This window comes from Ambystoma mexicanum, chromosome 4q (assembly GCF_040938575.1).
Source record: "Ambystoma mexicanum isolate Mex_15411 chromosome 4q, UKY_AmexF1_1, whole genome shotgun sequence".
Classification (NCBI taxonomy): Eukaryota; Metazoa; Chordata; class Amphibia; order Caudata; family Ambystomatidae; genus Ambystoma; species Ambystoma mexicanum.
The window spans coordinates 776,105,374-776,125,410 of NC_090928.1; positions in this window are offsets into that span (position 1 = coordinate 776,105,374).

Genomic DNA, 20,037 nt, shown 5'->3' on the forward strand with positions numbered 1-20,037 from the left:
TGCCACTATGAAACTTGAGGAGAGCCATCTCTGGTTCCGGAAGCACCTCAAGACCTTCCTCTTTGCCTCTGCCTTCTCTCCTCTTCTACCCTGTTGTTATTTATTTTATTTATTTATTTTAATTCTTGTAATGCGCCAACATGCCCGTAGGCCTCAGGGCGCACATAAAACTGAACAAACAAACAAACACACATGACAAAGAAGAAAGAGGTGTCAAAGAGTTATTCCAGATTGAAGTAGTGGGTTTTTACAGCACGTTTGAATGCAGTGTAGTCCTGGATCTGCCACATCTGGGCTGGGAGTTTGTTCCATAGAAGGGGACCTTGAGCGTCAAGAGTGGTACCTCCAAATTTGGCTGTCCTGTATTTTGGATGCTTGAGAATAGTGGCAGAGGATGAACGAAGGTTCCTCGCGTTAGATTTAATGCTAATGCGGGCTGACAAATAAGTGGGACTACAGAGGCTGAGGCATTTGTGGGTCGTGGTCAATATCTTGTGCGTAATCCGATGTTTAACGGGAAGCCAATGAAGTTTTTTCCTAAAGATGGAAATGTGTGTACGACGGGACTGATTGAAGATATTACGAACAGCATTATTCTGAGCCACTTGTAATGATTGGATATTGGAGGCTGTGGTGCCCGCTAGGAGGCTGTTGCAATAATCCAATCTAGAATTGATCAGTGCAGTGGACAGAAGGGCACAGTTTTCTTCCGAGATGAATGGTCGACTATAGCCTATTCTTTTATTTATAAGACCGCAGCTAGATTTAATGCTGGAGACATGGGACTTCATAGAAAGTTCTTTGTCAAGAACGACGCCTAGGGTCTTGACTTTCTTTTGGACGAGAATGGTATTGTCGGCAATATGCAAACTAGCATAGTTGGAGTCGAGTTTCGCCCGGGTGTTTTTAGATGCCACGATGAGGAGTTCAGTTTTTTTGTCGTTCAGGGCAAGAGAATTGCAGGCCATCCAGTCTTGTATGGCTTTGTATATTTTATTGATGATTACTGTATCGCTGCTATAGGCGCCACTTAGCTGTATGACCACCTGAGTGTCATCAGCGTAGTTCGTGTATTGCACTCCTAATTTGTTTAAGAGGTCAAGAAGGGGACGAATATAAAGATTGAAAAGCAGAGGCGATAGGCAGGAGCCCTGAGGAACTCCACATGTCTGAGATATTGGAGAAGATATTGGATATTGTTCTGTTCTGTTCCGGCATCATGCACCTGGTCACCCTCTGATTTCGGGCCCACGTACCTGTTCTCTCTGCCACCCACCCGCACTGCCTCCTGGCAATCCCTTGCACTGGGGTCTGTAGTTGTTACCCTACAGTAACCCCCTCGTTTTTCTGCACTCATTAGACACACCCTGTGCCTTCAACCTAACACTTGCCTATTGATGGCTGCACTACCATTATTTGCTGCTTTTTATTATTTATTTATTCATGTTTTATTTATTTATTTTTATTTCCTTTTGTCCAGCACTTTCCACCTCTCCCCCTTCCCTTGCACGTTCCCTTCTTTTCCCTCTCCCATGCACTTGCGCGTTCTCAATGTCACTGGGCCTAGTAATATCATTGCTTTTGTTCTCCCTTGTTCCCCTCCCTTGCCTCATTGCGCTCTGAAACACTTTTGTACGAGCACGATACAAATAAAATATCAATATCAATATCAATATCTCTATTCTGCACTGTTAGATTCTCTATATGAGGACAATACGAGTAAAGAGGTAGTAAAGAGATGGCAGAAGTTATTAGATACACAGTTGCCAATGGAGTCAATCAATATCATCATGGAAAATTATGAAAGATAGGGCCAAGAAGTGCGGCTCAAGCTAATGCAGTTCAGAATACTGCAGGGGTGCTATTGGACTCCCAGAAGGCTGCAGGCCTACAGCGACAGGCTATATGTTGGAGGTAACGCAAACAAGACTCAGACATCCTGCTCACATAGTGGTCATTTACAAAACTAAGAGAATACTGGGCTGATACAATGGGAAACATCTAGACAACATTGGGTTAAAGGTTCTCTCTCTCTCCTGCTCTATCTTTTCAAATATGCATACTACATGATATGGCACCCATAAGAAGGCTCATGGTCCAGGATATGCAATGGCTAAACACTGCCCTATGACAATAGGGTACACAAACCACACCCCAAGCTGAGAATTGGGAGGAAGAAATAACAAAGATAGCGGGGTTTGAGAGATTGATACACAGAGCACAAGAAAGAGAAGCAGTGTTTCTAAATGCATGGGGCAAATACCTATTCAATAGTCTTGAAACAAAGTTGATACCCCCCAAAAAATATGATAAGACAGAGTACTGATCTGTTCTATGGAAGGTGCCTAAAGTATGGAGGCAGCTCAACTTAAATGTAAATCATAGACACAGATATGAACAGGTGGCAGCCTGTGGGAAGGAAGGTTAGTTTCAGTTATAGCTCTCGAATGACAAAAAACCCATAGTTTGTTGTTGGATTTATCCCATAGTCACTTCTATGGTCCTAGGGTAGTTATTGGTACTATCCTTATTATATGTAGCACAACCCTCAAGGAGTCTAAGAGCAGGAAATACATTACAGTGGTATAAGCATGTTTTGCTTTCTTCTCTCTTCTTTTTCTCATCCTCTTACTCAAACGGATTTAAAGGTGTTATATGCTTTACATGCTGTATAATTGCACTTGAAGAAAGTTTGCAAAGACAGTAGGTGGATGTGATTGCAAGGTTTATTCGACAGCTCTATATTTTATAATTTCCTGCATATTACAATTTATCAATGTCTTGCTGTAATCGTGTTTAAAATTGTCTTTTCAATGTCATGATGGCAAAACAAATAAAAAATAAAAAAGACAGTAGAGCTCCTTACCTGTAAAGCTAAGATAAAGGCAGAAGCTAGAGTAATCCCTGTAAGAGCTTGAACTAATGATACAATTACAGTCGTATTTACATGGTATTAGGCATTTTTGCCGAATGACATTTTTATCAATGTTTGCCAAATTTTATACCACTTATTTTAATGCAAGCATATAGATGGTAATTGTGGGTAAGGGATGTAGAAAGAGGGGTGGAAACGAGGGTTTGGGGGGCCTCCTTCAATTTTTGCACTTAAAATGGCAGTAAAATCGCCAAAAATAATAGGCAAAATATAATTTGGCAAGACACATTTCAGGAATATTCATAGATACATTTGTACTGCTTACCTGTTGATCCTGATGAATCACACTTGGTGATGTGGCTAGACCAAAGTCATGTACCTCACTGACCCTTACCGTCATCTAATAACATTTAAATTCACCTTTCCCCACCACAGACTTTCTATCTATCTGTATTTAGCGCACTTGCCATAATCTGTGCGTAGCCCTCGGGTCACCTGTTCATATATGCGCACGAATATGATTCAGCCTTACATCATTCTGAAGTGGATAAACTAAGTATAGTTGAAGTGGGCAATGGTGGGATTTCCTAGTAGACCTTCACCTCTATAGCGATGGGGCATAGTCACGCAACATGACATGCACAGAGAGGTGCACACTATTACAATATGGAGAATTCAAGGCAGATGTGTACCTCTGCAAGGCTTATAGGGCTGGGAAAGAGTCAATCAGATTGTATTGTTTATTCATTTATAGAGCGCACCGGGCCCTTAGGCATCTGGGCGCATTACAATTTTCATAGGTTACAGACAATATGGACATCAAATACATTTACATACTTGATATGATATGATCGTTTATTTATATAGCGCCTATACACAATGTGTTTCAAAGCGCTTCAAGGCAAGGGAGGGAACAAGGGAAAATCCAACCACATTCTTACAGGCCATGAACAGTAAGGATGTGAAATTAACTATCATACTCGGCCTGACAACATTTCAGATAGTGCAAGAACTAAGACATAGATAAGGAAGGGAGGTGGAGAGTGGGAAGGAAATGGAAACAGGCAGGCGACTACCGTACTAGGCCTGACGACATTTCTGGTAGAGCCGGAGAAAAACTAAAGGTGAGGGAGAGGGTGCAGAAAGGGAGGGGAGGAACAAAACAAGCGACTATCATACTAGGCCTGACAACATTTCAGATAGTGCTGGAGGGGTAGTGGGGAGGAAATAAACTGTAATGGGAGGGTGGAGGAAACAGACGAGGTTGCTATCATATTAGGTCCAGGGACAATTCTGATAGAGTAAGTGAATAGAAGAAAGTAAGGGGAGGAGATAGGAAAAGGGAAAAGGGAAAGGAGGAGAGAAAAGAGAGTAAGCAGTCAAAAAGAGTGGAGAAGCAAGAGTGGAGAGCGAATACAATTGCAGTAGTCAGTAGTAATATAAATCGTATTGCAGAGGTATAGATTTCAACATTGACTACATTGATTCTGGTTTCTTGTTGCGATCTTATGGGAAAACTGGACTTCATTGGACGCATGCTGCCACAGGTCACGGCAGTGCAACCGTAGCTTAGCATTAATCTTAAAGGAGTGAAAGGAGGATATGGCTCTTAGGGAATCAGGGATAGAGTTCCATAGTTGTGCCGCCATGACTGGAAAGCTAGATCCTCCTCTTTTTTTTACTTTGAAATTGGGGATTCTAAGGCTGTTGGATTGGGCCTTTCTGATGGGTCGTTCTCAAGTGAATTTGGTGAATCTATCCACAAGGTAAAGCGGGGCTTTGTTAGTGAGCCATTTGTGGGTACGTTTTAGTGATTTAAGCTTAATTATGTCATTTATGGCAAGCCAGTTGGTGGAGCGTCTCTCATCAGAGACATGCTGAGATTTTGGGATGCCTAAGGCAGACCTTAAGGCGTTATTTTGGAGTGTATGGAGTTTATTAGTGTTGTATTTACTAGTGCCCAAGTATAGGGCATTGCAATAATCCAATTTAGATAGGATTAGTGCACGTGCAATCGTTGTGCAGCTTTCAGTGGACAGAAATGGTTTGCATGCATGGATCAGTTTACAATTGTAACTGGTAGCAGCGGCTATCGCGTTAACTTGTTTATTGAGGTTAAGTGCAGAGTCCAGATAGAAGCCTATGGTCTTAACTTCCTTAGAGACTTTGATCTTAATTCCATCAATAATGAAGGCGTTATATAGGGGAGAGAGTTTATTCAGTCTTTTAGTTGACCCAAGATGAAGAGCTCAGACTTTTCGTCATTGATGCACAATCCATGGGCGGCCATCCACGTTTGTATGATTAAGTACATTTTATTGATCAAGGCTACATCATTGTCATAGTCTCTTTAGATAGGGATGTGAATCTGGGTGACATCAGCATAGTTGGTATATGAAACACCCAGATTGTCAAGTATATTGAAAAGGGGCTTGGTAAATGCATTATATATGGTTGGAGAGACACAGGATCCCTGTGGTACTCCACATGTAATGGGTAATGGATCTGCTGCGGAAGAGGGTGAGAATACTCTCATGGATCTATTACCTCAAAATTATTTTATCGATGTAGTGGCTTCATTGTAGAAGTAGCAAGTAGGCAGCTGATTTTAGGTGGTCGCACAGGACTTTGTGGTCAACCAAGTCAAACGCGGTGGAGAAGTCCAAGAGGAGAAGAATAGAAGCTTCTCCTTTGTCTTTCCGGGATCCAAATTGATTCTTCAGGTCAATAAGGGAGGTCTCTGTCCCATGTCTTGTTCTGAAACTTTATTGGCGGGTGCCTAATAAGTTGTTAATTTCCCGGTAAGATTGAATCTGGAGGTAAGCAGCCTTATCCAGGATTTTAAGGAAGAACGATACTGCAGTGATTGGTCTATAATTGGTGGGAGTACTAGGGTAGTACTCAAGCGTCTTTAAGATTGGTGGGACCTGCGCATGATTTGAAGGAGGAGTTGACGAATGTGGTGATGAAGGGAGCCAGGTCCTTGACAGCTTCTTTAATAATTGGTGTTGGGCAAGTGTCCCCAAGGCACCGGGAGGGTTTGAGAAGGGTGATGATATTTTCAACCTCAATTGTTGAGATGGAGTTGAATTTGAACTGGTTACAAGGTTTGATTGTTTGCTAGCGATTTCTTGCAATATGGCTTCTTGTGTTGCTAACGCAATCGTATGTAGTGTAGTTTTCTTGACTACAATTTTCTCTTGGAGCATGGATATTTTGTTACAAAGGGCCTTTTGGATGTCTGTGCACCAAGTTTTGTTTTTTATACAAGAATCATTGGGAGTGACAGGGGATTCTAATTCTCTTAGGATGGAGACGATTTCCCTAGTGCTCGAGCTAGCTTTTTTAATTCTTTCGTTGAATGTATTTTTTTAGTTTGAATGATTTCCTTTTTGTACCTTTCTGCAAGGGAGGTGAGATGATTCTTATTCTGATCAGACAGGTTATTTTTCCATCTGGCTTTGGCATGTCTTTTCTCGTTATGCAAAGCTTTCAACCTGGGAGCAAACCAAGAGTTCAGGTGAGCTATAGGTTTCTCTTTACTGAGTTTAAGTGGTGCAATTGAGTCAATAGCAGAGTTGGTGATGCTATTATATAGGTCCACCAAGTCTGTTGGGCCAGAAGGTAGGTTCACAGAATTAGTGATAGGTTGGATCAGAGGTAGGAGGTTAGTGACTCTTATGTTAGTTTTATTTCTTGTTAGGGAAAGTGGGGCCATAGTCTTAGCTACGTTAGTTAGTTGAATGGTGAATGAGATTAGATGGTGATCTGTCCACCCACAAGGTTCTGTAGTCGTTATGCAGGATGTGCAGTTGATATCTGCGATCCAGTCCAGAGTAAGACCTTTTATGTGTGTAGGTCCATTATTCCTGAGAGCTAGGCCTGCTTCTGTGATAGTATTAGCTAGGATGGTAGCATTGGCATCACTAGGGTCTTTCAGACCTAGGTTAAAGTCTCCAAGTATGATAGTTTGGGACCTAGGTTTAGTGTTAGTGTTAAGGAGGGTCGTTATGTCTTCTTCAAATGTCCCTAGAGGTCCCGGATGTCTGTAGAGAAGGTGCATGGATATGGTATGAGAGGCTGATAGACGTAACTTGACTGTGAGTAGTTCTGCTGAGAAAAGAGGCCGGAGTTCAGTTGCTCTCATTTCTAAATTAGGTTTACAGATGAATGCTAAGCCTCCCCCTTTGGATGTTTCTCTATCTCGTCCGATGATGGTGAAATTTTCTGGAACAGCTAGGGAAAGGGCGGATCCTGCTGCTTTGTGGAGCCACATGTCTGTGACGGCAAGGAAATCAAGCTGGTTGGTTGTAATTATGTCAGCTATTTCTGTGGCATGGGCTACAGGGGATCTGGCATTAATGAGGGCTCAGCTAATTTTGTAGGTTTCCTTGATCATATTCTTAGTTGGACCTTTGTGGATAGGGGATGAGGGGCCAAGCTCCTGATTCAATTTGAATTTGTGGTTGAAAGTGCGCAGCCTGGGTGGTGTCTGGGTGTTCTCTCTTGTGGAGGTTGAGGGAGGATTGGTAAGTCTAGAACCAAGTCTTTGATTTCTCCAGTATATGGAGCAAGGTTGGTCAGGTTTAGGCTTACTTGCGAAGGACTGAATCCATTGGGCTGGTGTTATTGGCTCTGAAGTAAGTTGAATGTCTTCACTGATAGACAGTGTTTGCTTCAGTCTAGGAAAGAGAGGCGGCAAGAAGAAAGTTGGTCTGATTTAGTTAGATGGTGGTAGGGGTATTCTCATTGAAGGGTCATATTAGCCATGGTAGTGACAGCATTCAGAGCGGGGGATGGTATGGCAGAGGTGAACTCCTTAGGCGTTTGGAGAAGAAAGGTACCTATGATGCAGCTAAGCACTAAGTAGGCAATGATCTTTGTTAGGGCATGATTTATGACAGGTGTTACAAAGGTAAAGTGAACCAGAGAATTGGCATTTTAAGTTTTCTTGGATAAGTGCAGACGTTTGACTGAGTAGGTCCAAGTGAATAAATGCTACGCAGAGGGGGTAAATAATGCCACCGTTCTAGCATGGGCAATACTGGGAGTTCAGGCAATGAGTCTGCACGGTTTGACTAGGATGACACTACAGAAGGTGCAGAGCCGGAAGTTATGGCAGGCAATTGGTAGTGCAAGGTGGTACAGAGTGGTGCGGTGCAGAGTAGTGCAGTACATTCTGACCAAGTGGGCACAACGCTGACTGTGGGCACAGGGGAGCCTGAGGCAGTAGTGCAGTATGTCACAGGCTATGATAACAGGCAGGCAACTGCAACGATGTGAAGCATGTATGATGTAGCCTACCCTCCTTCCAGCAATGCATTAATGAGTATTACTTAGATGTGTAATATTGCCAGAGTAGTAATACTCGGTAGACCTTGCCCACAGAAAGAAGCACACTCCAGCTCTGCAGTGACTGTTTTTGTAAAGGATTATCTTTTTTGCCTTCTGAAGACACACTATTGCTTTGTGTTCGAATGGTGATGGAACACCATTTGCAGGCAATTAGCTATGCTAAGATTATGTTCTGTTCAACCCACTGTTTATTAAACATTCAACAACCTGCAATGCTCAAGAGATTAACACACATTTAATACGCAAACTTCATAAATGTTCGCAAGTGAATGTCCAAGAAATGTGGCGGTTCTGACTATGACGCAATCAGGTCATCTGGACCTAGATAAAAAGCTTCATAACACCTATTATCTTAGTTCATGTGTCAGAATGGACATAGCTAACGAGTCTGCACTGAGCTGATGCGTTAACAGGATGGTTCAAATAGAAACTATGAGGAGTGTGGAGAGAGCAATGCATGAAATGAAAGAGGGAAATTAATTATTTCGACAGGAATTCACACTGTGACAGAGAACTGAAAGGATAGCTCTGTAAATCAAACCCAAAACAAATAAGAGGAAGCAGGCAGGAAGTCAACACCACAACAAATGGGAGTCTGCAAAGGTGAGGTATTGAATACAATAGAACTTTGATCTTTAGATAAGGTCACTGTTTAGGTGAAGAGCGTTCCAATTGATAACACATCAAACGCATTGACATTATATTTGTCCTTCCTTAATGTCTGATTTCATTCTCACCAAGTCTTTGAGCTTTGAAGTGGTCCACCAATCCATGCCAAATCAAAAAAAGGACAGTCTTTCACCAATCTCAACAAATTATTACAGCGTTTACCTTACTAAAAACAAATCCAGATCTATTTTGAATAGTGTGAACGCAATCCTTGAACCGTGTTTCGGTTTCACTAATGCAGATTAGGGATGTAAAGTGTAGCCCGGAGATCAGCAGGCACCCAGTGCAAGTGAAACCACAATTGTGTGGAATACTTCCATTTGCTCTGATTTAAGTGGCTAGCCACTCTCCTCAATTGGCCTTTTTGCCTCGCCCCTAACGTGTTCATTACGTTCTAAACGTACATAAGGACTTTGAAGTAGCTGAAAGGTAACAATTGTGGAACGATATAATTCGCCCTATATATATACGTGATCAAGCGCTCAGGGAAGCGCGAAACGCGTCGTTAAGGACACTGCCTAGGCGTCCTGTATTGTCTGCTGTGTGTGCTTGCCTTATATATATATTTTTGTACTTTTCATTAAAACTCGATCTTTTTCATCTAGTTGGATTCGAGTTTTTTTTTATTTTTGTTGGGATCTACTGACTTCATGCATGGAGTGCAGGTTTTTCTATCCTCCATGTGGTAACATATATATATATATATATATATATATATATATATATATATATATATATATATATAAGTACAATTAATTGAATCTTTGCTTGACGCAGAAATGAAGCTACACGTTAAGCGATCTCTAAATAAGTGCCTTGTTTGGATGGCCTCAAAGTCCTCCATCAAGCAAAGATATGAGTGACCCTTCCATAATGCCACTTCCCACTATTGTATTGAACCAAGCGGTAAGCAGGGTGGCTCCTGTGCACAACCCCTTTCTGGGGTAAATAGCTGGTTATAGGTGCAAACCTCAGCTGGTTATCTTTAGGTTCTGACGTTGGAGACCACAGAATAGCGGACTAACCATCGGGAACACCGCTGGCACTCATGGAGTCAATGAGTACATCAGAGGATCAGAGAAGGTGAGGCATGTCTTCCTCCAACATAAACAACCCCTAAACACTGCCTATGAGCCACGTGACAGAAACAAAGTCTGCAATTACTTAATTGGCTTGGAACGGTCCATACTTGGACACAAAGTAGGAAATACTAGCAGGCATCTTGGAATCGAATACACTGCTGATTACAGCACCTGAACCATTCCCATGCACCCGGACCAAGCCTACAACAAAGTCCACAACAATCCTCAACACCATGGTGAGAGTCCAAACACACAATAATAACACCTCACAACACTCAACAGTGGGCCAGCTTCCCACAAAACTGAACATTGGGATAGAAGATGATTATTAATGTTTTGACAGTGAGCAACTTTAAAAATCACCCCATGAAGAACTTGCTCCATGCCAAGGGAATACAAAAATGTTCACAGTGTCTTCCACATGGCAACTGATGTTAAAGTGATTAAATATCGAAACTCCAAATTCATGTTTTGTTCTTATTAAATTGCCTGAAAATGAGAGACTGTGCTGTAACTTTGATAATTCAGGCCACTGAGTTTCCGTAAGTTTTTTAAACATAGTAAGTTGAAAAATCCATTCCCTCCTACTGCTTTTTTTATTCTCATTTTCTTTGCAATAGTTGAACTGCAGTTTATGTATTTTGTGATTGATATATGTATCACTACACAACAATGTGAGCAAATAAATCTGTGATGGGGTGAGAAAAGGCGCTTGTTATCTGTTTGCTGCTGCCATCGTAGGCAGGGAAAGCCGTAGGTAACCGCATATTTGTATATCTTGAAAGCTGGAGGGCTTAGAAGGGGCTTTGCAGAGGAAAGAAACGCGCAAGCTTACCCAGATCAACCATGTCGGTTTCAATCCTGTGAAGTGAATGCTGTTCGATCATCAAGTTGTTTGCCAGTTTGTTTGCTTTTCTTAGCCAATATCAAAGCTCCGTGGGATTAAGGGTGATACCTTAGATGTTACTTCAACGCGAATTCTGCAAAGCACTTCGAGGAAAGGGAAAGATGCTAAGAATGTGCAATAGGAATACAAATATTAGGAAGTGATAGAAATACGGAATTTTGACATTTCAATTACAATTAAGCATGCTAAAAAACTCTTGAGTCGTGCTTCCCTCTCTTGCTTCCCAGCCAATAGGTGACAAAAACTAAAAAACACAAACAAATATAATTTTGGAACAAAAGATTGAACAGTCCAAGCCCCCTCTCCAACTCACGTATTGATTATTATTTTTTTTTTAATGGTTGTCAGTCCAACTGGGCAAACTTCGCCTGGCCTAAACGAGATCAGCGCTCTCGAGAGAGAGAGAGAGAGAGCACGTAGAGGTAGCCCAAAATCATACACAAACTCGCATACAATGTTGAGTGTGAGGGTTTGAGTTCGGGGGTCCAGTCAGATCCACTAATCCAACATGAGAGATTCAGGGTTTAATCAGCCACCTATTATCTCTTGGGCACTTTGGTTTGCAAATAAAAGGCCCAGCGCACTTTCTGGTCCTCTGGGGGTTGCACTGGCACTTAGAAGGAGCAACAGGGCGGATCCACAGTAAAAGAGAGCAGGCGAGATTGAGCAGTAACCCCTGGGAGCATCATTCACTGTTTGTGATATGTTCTTTTGGATTTCTAAGAAACCCTTATTTTAAAAAAGTAGGTTTGTTGTTTTTTTTATATCCCGTTGACTTATTTTTCCTCCTTCCATCCGAAAAAAACAACCCTTGGTAAAAAAACATAACTAGTGTGCCAACCTTAAAACCCCTTTGGAAACCCTTTCCCTATGGCCTGGAGTTGAACAATCCTTAGTTACACTCAAAACTGTTACCATGAATAACAGAAGAGCTGTGCTTCCCTTTGGGAGCATAGCCTCTTTGGATGAGGAAGAGGCAGTGAAAGATGGGGTTGGTATGGCAATAAATGCACAGCCTCTTAAGATTGAGGCTGACCGCTCATCTTGGTTTGTAGATGTGAAAGTCTGGGAGGATGAAAAGGTGAAGAGCCACTAGGTCATGGGCACGAACGTAGAGGGGGCAGGTGAAAATGGTAGAGACTTAATACAGTAACATGAAGTCATTGGGGCAGAGCCCCAAGTGATATTGGAAGAGGTGGCAAGATAGTCTGCCATTGCTGGACTGCAAAATGGGGCTATGGAGGAACAGGAAGTGGAACACAACAAGGTAGAGAATGTAGGTTCAGGGGAGGGGAACCTGAAAAAGCTAGTGTAGGTCAGAATGAAGAGGAACACACGGAAGCAGATGTGGGACACGAAGTGAAACATGAGGAAGAGGTTGAACACAATGATGTGTACATAGGACAGGCGGAGGAACACAAGGAGTTGGATGCAGTACTAAAGGACCACAAAGAGGTGATTGTTGGACATGATGGGAAGAAGAGGCAGCAGGAGCTGGAAGACGTGGCAGATGCAGGGCAGGAGGAGGATGGCAAGGAAGCAGATAAGGGGCATCAGGAAGAGGGGTAGGTGGAGGCGGAGGGGCAGACAGTGGAAGGAAAGGAGGGGGTGGGAGGAGGCTGTATTAATTGGGGCTGGTTGCTTCTGTCCTGTGGAGGGGTCAAGGATGGTCAGAAATTGAGCTAAACAAAAAGGTACTACGCTAAACATTCTAAAGTAGGCTCATCCTGGGTAAGGCACTACTCCCCCCTGCCTCATAGTAAGACTTGGGCAGAGGAATGAACAGTTCTTTGCAAGTTCTGAAAAAAGAGAATGTGATGGAGAAAAAAGAGTGTTATGCAACTATATTTAGCAGTGGCACACACTGATATTTAGGACCCCTTGTGGCATTTACCCCCCCGGCCCCTCCCCGCTGCTACTGCACCCTACTCCAATGGTACCAAGGAAGTATCCTCCAGCATTTCCTGGAGATGCCAAATATCATCTGCATTGTGGAGTGATGATCAGTTGATCAGCCAGGGGGGGGTGCTGGAGGACAGTACAGTCCAAGATGCACTGGAGGCCCACCTGCATGGCCATCACTCTAAGAACCAGCAACAGCAAGCAGATGTTATGTATTAGCAGGATGACACCGAGTGAAATGGCACACCTACATCTTTCATGTGTAGAGGGGTGAATCCAAAGAACCTCAAGTTGATTGCTGTCATATATGGCGGGGACAACCTGAAAAAGTCTAGAGGGTGCTCTCTGCCCTCCACTACTTTGTTGCTAAAATAATAACAGCAAGGCACAAGAACAGAACAGTAGCAGCACAAACGTTGATTGCATCTTGTTTTGGTATGACGGGCACCAGCAGTTGGCCCTGGAGCTATGTTTTTCCAATCCTAAAGCCCCACTAAACGACCCTGCTCCACTTCATGCTATGCGATTTGAAACAAACAGCAAGTCATCATCATTGGAGCTGGCCTCGCCATACACCTCCCCAGTGTAGTGCAGGTTAATTTTAATTGTTCAACATGGTGCACTTTAAGGCTTTCCCTGCAGTCGGATACAATAGTCCTTACTCTACGCTGTCTGGGGGACAGATTAGGGATTCTGTGCCTAATCTCACAAGTACTGCTAGCCATATGAGGTGCCAACTTAACCAGTACTGTAGTGATTCATTACCCATACACGTGTGAGGTGTGGCTAGTACATAAGCATCCAGCATCCCAGCTACTGAAGTACTGATGTATGCTCGTGTAGACATACTTTGAGCAAAGAGTCTATCCCACAGGCTCTGGATATTTAGTCTATCACTATAACCAGTAGTGACATAAATGACAAGAGCAAAGCACCGCCTGATGACGAAGAAGACAATGATCTTGACATTTCTAGTGGTGTGTTGACCACAGAGTGTGCTGCATTCTCTTCCTGTCTCTGTTCATACATGTACCTCCCTGGTGTGAAGGTACATCTTTACATATTTTAATGCTGTATCATACATGCTCAGTTGTCGGAGTTTTAATTCAGCTGAAAAGTTGCCACTTTGTTCTTGAAACGTGGGTAGAGAAATTAGGCCAGAACGTATTAGTTGTTAGCACCCAGGGCGGGGAAGCAGCCAATCAGGCTCCGTATGGAGCCCCGCCTTCCATATCCTTGGTGACCATCTTTAGACAGTAGAAAAAATTGGGTTGAGCTTACACCTTCTTATGCGCCAGTTTTCATCAATGACAACTTAATCCACTAAGGGCTACAAATAAAAATAAAAAACCCTTTCACAAATCCAGAAATATTGGCCTTTTTTCTAAAGATGATCAACTAATTACATACAATTGTCATTAATGAAAACTGGTGCATAAAAATGTGTAAGTTCAACCCATTTTTTTCTAAATCAACAACGGAGTAGAGGGTCTCTTGGTCTGCGTAGATGCTCACACCCATACGACACAAGTCTAATTAAAATTCAAACTAAGGACAACAGAATCTTAAACTAAGGTTGCGAGGTACAACTAGGTATCAATCAAAAAGTCCCTCAACACCTAATCTTTAGACATTATTTTCATTCATTGAACGGGACGCTATAAGTGCCCCGTTCGTTGAATGAAAATACTGGTTTTCCAGATTGGAAACCTGAGGTGCTAATAGCCTTAGGGCCCTCTCCAGCTGGATTGATCAGGTCTTATCAGCCCGGGGACCATTGTTAAAGGCCCTCGCTACGCTCATGCCTTTAACTCAGGTCCTGGGCCGGATCGGATATTATCATACGCAATATTATCATACAGCTGGAAAACAGTCACTTTGAACATGCAATGTGGGTTGAAAAATGACAAAGGAGTATTTGGTGTTTTCTTTCATTGAGGCTGTGTTGGATACCCATGCAATGTTGAGTGCACATCCCTCAAAATCAGTGCTGTATCCACATGGCCAGACAAATCATAGGCCCTTCTAATGTCAGGCAATTAAGTTATAGCAGGTACAGCATTGGCATACCAGATGCTGCTGAAGGCAACATATCCCATTCATTTACCACAAGCAATTCTGGCCTCTCTGGTGCACACAGCAGTTACTGTAGCTGATAGAAAAATCTCTGAAGTCTGCTGTTTTACTGGAATTATCTGTGCCTGAACGTTCGTTGGGTGTTTCACTTACTTCCAGCATTGCGAGCTGTCTAGGGGCTCTTGCTGGCATACGCTCGCTTCCTGGAGGAGGCGGAGCTCGCTCTTGACACGTGATTCATCACGTGACTATTCTACACTACAAAGCGCAGAGGAAACCTCCCGAGTGGCGTGCGCTGCTGTTTTACTGGAATTATCTGTGCCTGAACGTTCGTTGGGTGTTTCACTTACTTCCAGCATTGCGAGCTGTCTAGGGGCTCTTGCTGGCATACGCTCGCTTCCTGGAGGAGGCGGAGCTCGCTCTTGACACGTGATTCATCACGTGACTATTCTACACTACAAAGCGCAGAGGAAACCTCCCGAGTGGCGTGCGCTGCTGTTTTACTGGAATTATCTGTGCCTGAACGTTCGTTGGGTGTTTCACTTACTTCCAGCATTGCGAGCTGTCTAGGGGCTCTTGCTGGCATACGCTCGCTTCCTGGAGGAGGCGGAGCTCGGTCTTGACACGTGATTCATCACGTGACTATTCTACACTACAAAGCGCAGAGGAAACCTCCCGAGTGGCGTGCGCTGCTGTTTTACTGGAATTATCTGTGCCTGAACGTTCGTTGGGTGTTTCACTTACTTCCAGCATTGCGAGCTGTCTAGGGGCTCTTGCTGGCATACGCTCGCTTCCTGGAGGAGGCGGAGCTCGCTCTTGACACGTGATTCATCACGTGACTATTCTACACTACAAAGCGCAGAGGAAACCACCCTTGCGGCGTTAAGCCCGACGGTGAAAAGCCCACTGGCTGTTGTGCGGCTGTTAGGCGGCACATTCAGAAGGGAGACTGCAGTGTCTAGTCACTTTGATCCCTGAGGCTCCATTCCAACAATAGTTTCAACACTTGTAACGCTCTGGTTTGTTCTGAAAGCAGTGTACTAAATTATATATTGCTAGATTACGAAGATCTCATGGCTTTATAACATGCGCTGGTGAGCATGGGTGAGGTTCCATTTTAATAAATTGTTGACATTTTATTATAAAGTGTTAGGTGTCTGTCATCATACACCGTGCTAATTCGTATTTTATCAGATTTTGGGTGTAAAGATAGATTAGTCTTTATCGACCTTTCTTTTATCCCGACAGGCTGAAAACTCTGTCTCTTCATTAATATATTGCACCAGTGCTATATTTACTATTTTAACTATGGCTAACGGATTGCGTAGCGGGCGGTGCACTGGGGCAATATTGAAAGCTTGCATTGAAACTAATACTGACTTTTTAGACCATAAAGGAACTATTTCTGGCAATGAGCTATTTGATAATGATACTCTAGCTGTGGTAGCTAACGACGATAATATGAATCATACTGATACTCCAACACGAACTACTTATGTGGCCCAGATTCATGCCGATCCAACCTTGACTCCGTACAATTCCATAAAAGAGGAAGTAAATAATGATGCTAGGGTGAGTTTGGGGAGTTGCATAACCCCACTGCTACCTTGCACTTTTAATGAAGACCCGTTTAGAATAACTATGAAGAAAATGGCTGAATTAGATGAACAGGTTAATCAATCTATTGAAATGATGACCCCACTGCTTCACAGATCATCTAACAAGGAGATTTTCAAACCAACCTATAGAAAGGGCATTATAAAAACTCACAATGAAATAACAGGTGAAGGAAGCTCTGAAGGGATTTTGCATGCTCTATTGTACTCTCCTGAGCAACTCAAAGATCAAAGAAGGTTTATAAACGATGATCCTGAGGGTAATATATCAGAGAGGTGTAGTGTTGAACATCAATCTCCTAGCCCCCTTCCAGTGATCACAAAAATATTAGATCTTCTTGACAAGGGCCATGAACTTACCCACTTGGAATTAAAAGAATTAAAGGCAATTATGCATTATCTCTGTTCCAAGATGGATAAAATTGAGGGCTTCATAACTGCAATTGATACCCTGAGATCTTTGCAATATGAAACAGGTGGCCAAAGATCAAGAGAAGTTACAAATGAGTGTCATGAGAAAAGCACGCAATGCTCGCTACCTGCTCACCTAGAATGTAACAATTCTGGACAATCACATGGGGTATCTTCTGAGCCATTGAAGTGCAATTGTGAGAACGATCTGAGTGAGATTAAATCATCGATAACTGCATTAAACGATACAATAGTTTCTCATCTATTTAATAAAGCACAGCCTTTTGATATGCTGCGAAGTCCTATTGCTAAAGTTCCGATTTTAGATCTGCCAGATAGCCCTTCTGTCTTGTTAGATGAAATTGAAAAACAAGAAAAGACGGAAATTGAAAATATTCACACCGAAGCAACTCCAACCTTTATGTCTCGCCGGGCAAAAAGGATGCATATGCGTGCTGTGAAAAGACTTGCTAAAAGAAGGAGGGAGGCGAAGATCATAAAATCAACTTCCATCCTAGAAATTGCAGATGAGGAGCATATCAACTTGGATGAGTTGTCGAAAGAGAGCCAGTATGCCCTCACATCTGCTATTGAAGTAAAAGTGGAAAAAGGAGGAGGTGGTCTAGGCACCCCTTCACTATTGAAGGAAGACGTGCACACCAACATGGGAATCATAAAAACTAGTACCACACAATTGGCAAATCAAATTCTCAAAAAACCTCAACTTCCAAAACTGTGTTACATCAAAAAATACCTATGATTATTCCAAAAGACCACTCAACTCAGCAAAATGAAACCGTAAAGTCTAACACAGATCTCATTACTCAAAACATGGCAAAAGCCACTTTATGTGAATATTTCCCTATAGTTGGCAGATGCTGTACGTCGAAAAATCAAATAAAATATCAGGACGAAGCAATCAGCGCCTCCCTAAAAATACCTATGAGGAAATCCTATAGCGAGAAATGTACTAATGTTACTAACAATCAAACACATACAAATAATATGTGCACAGTGAGTAATGAAATACAATTAGAAGTAGCAAATAGTAACAGTAATAAAATGAATGTAACACGTGATGATTCAATAAGGTTTGAAAATTGTTTATTGGATAAAAAGAAAAATGTAGTGATGGTAAATGGCCAAGGCAAAAAAGCGGAAATTGTTGAGACACTTCTGAGGACCCAGTCTGGGAATTTATCAATTAGTGAAGTAAATAATGTGGGTGCTCCTTTTGCACCGAGATACATATCTATTCATGGTCCTCCTTTAAGAAGGTCCTTATCTGAGAATCAAACTAATATGAATAAAGAATACGATCTCTCCGATAGCAAGAGCATATTTTCACTTGAGTTGAATCCCCGTGTGGCTACTAGGGCATTCCCATTGGTTACAACATTAATAAATACAGGAAAAAACACACCTCCAACTAGGCACCAAGATAGTGAATTGGAAACACAGTACATTATTGGATTTGAGGGGGATGAAAGGATATTGGCGGATAATCGCATTAATCGATCCTATACATTCTCCGTATTCTCAAAAATACCTCAATTGAGAATAATCAAATCCGAAGATATCACAAGGGTTTCTTTGGCAAGTGTAAATAATCACAGGGCTATATGTTATCTTACCTCTGAGGCTATAATGAAATTTATCTGGTCTAATCACGAGGAAATAAAAAAGGAGGGTTTGACGCTGTTTACGTTTGACTGTGAGTCGGAGGCTTTAATATTTCTAGAAACACCGGCCAAGGGTGTTGAAAAGACAGAAGAAGCAGGTAGGCCTTATCCGCAATCTGAAGCAGGGCTGGATGGGGGCATGCTGGAAATTTTGAAATTTGCAGCCAATACAAAAGGGCTACCATGGCTGGAACCTATGCTTTCGGCAATCCTATGTCCAAAATTACCTACCCCTGCTAAATAGCCATGCAATGATATGAATATGCAAATTATATCTTGGAATTCTTGCGGACATGTAAACTTAATGAAGTGGCACTCTGCTTTAACCCACGTAGATCAACCAACAATAATAATGGTACAAGAAACGATGAAAACTGAGCCATTCGTTATTCCTGGGTATTTAACTTTTACCTCACCTGCAAGAAGATCTTTGCTAGGACGTCCATCTGGGGGTCTGTTGGTTGGAGTTAAGATATCCTTGCAGGCTCAAGCGGAATTAGCTTGGGAATCTGCCAGTATACTGGGGATTCATCTTACAATACCCTCATTTAGATATTCCTCACTCATGATAATTTCCCTATACTGGAATCCAGCTGCCTTATCTGTCGACGAGATGTTGGACGAATTAGATGCATGCTTATTATATATATCTGGTAGATACCAGACTTGTGAAATCATTATAGGCGGTGACTTTAATTGTGATTGTAGAGATTTGACTGAAACCCACAAACTTAAATCATCCACTCTTTCTTATAGTAGAGGAGTTAAATTTAGAGAACTCCTCACAGAGTGGGATATGGATTTAATGGTAAGAAATGGCATGAATCTACGAAATACATGGGCAAGAGGAACGAAGCACTCAATGATAGATTATATATTTGTATCTCACAATCTTATCATGCATATGGCTCCCCTAGTAATAGGATAGATTGAGATAGGAGATCACGCAAAAACTTTCTACCTTTTGTCAACTAAAATGTCATTCGCTCATGCCAAATATTACCTTGTCAGTGGTTGAAATTGATCGTCCTCTGCATTCCATCAGATGGAATCGAGGGATCTGCAATTTTGTTGTTAAACAAATTTCCTTGGAGATTGAGAGGATCAGACGTGCAGGGGGAAATTATGAATATACATTGTGCATGCATTATTCTGATATAGTTGCCACAGCACTCGAGCGACTTTGGAAAAATACAAAGTAATGTGCAACATGCACATTTATATGATCATACATGCAAATTATTAAAAAGGGAGAAGAATAGGGTGCTGAGATATTTAAAGAAAAGCAACTTGGGCATCGAAGATAGCAAGGCAAGGAGGAATAGAATATTATCAGCCTACAAACATAATTTGAGATCTGCTCGTATTTCAAGATACAATGAGTAATCTGGCGCACCTTGAAAGCTGATAATAAATGTGTGGCATTGTACTCGCTAAACTGTATTCCTGAGCAGACTTGGCA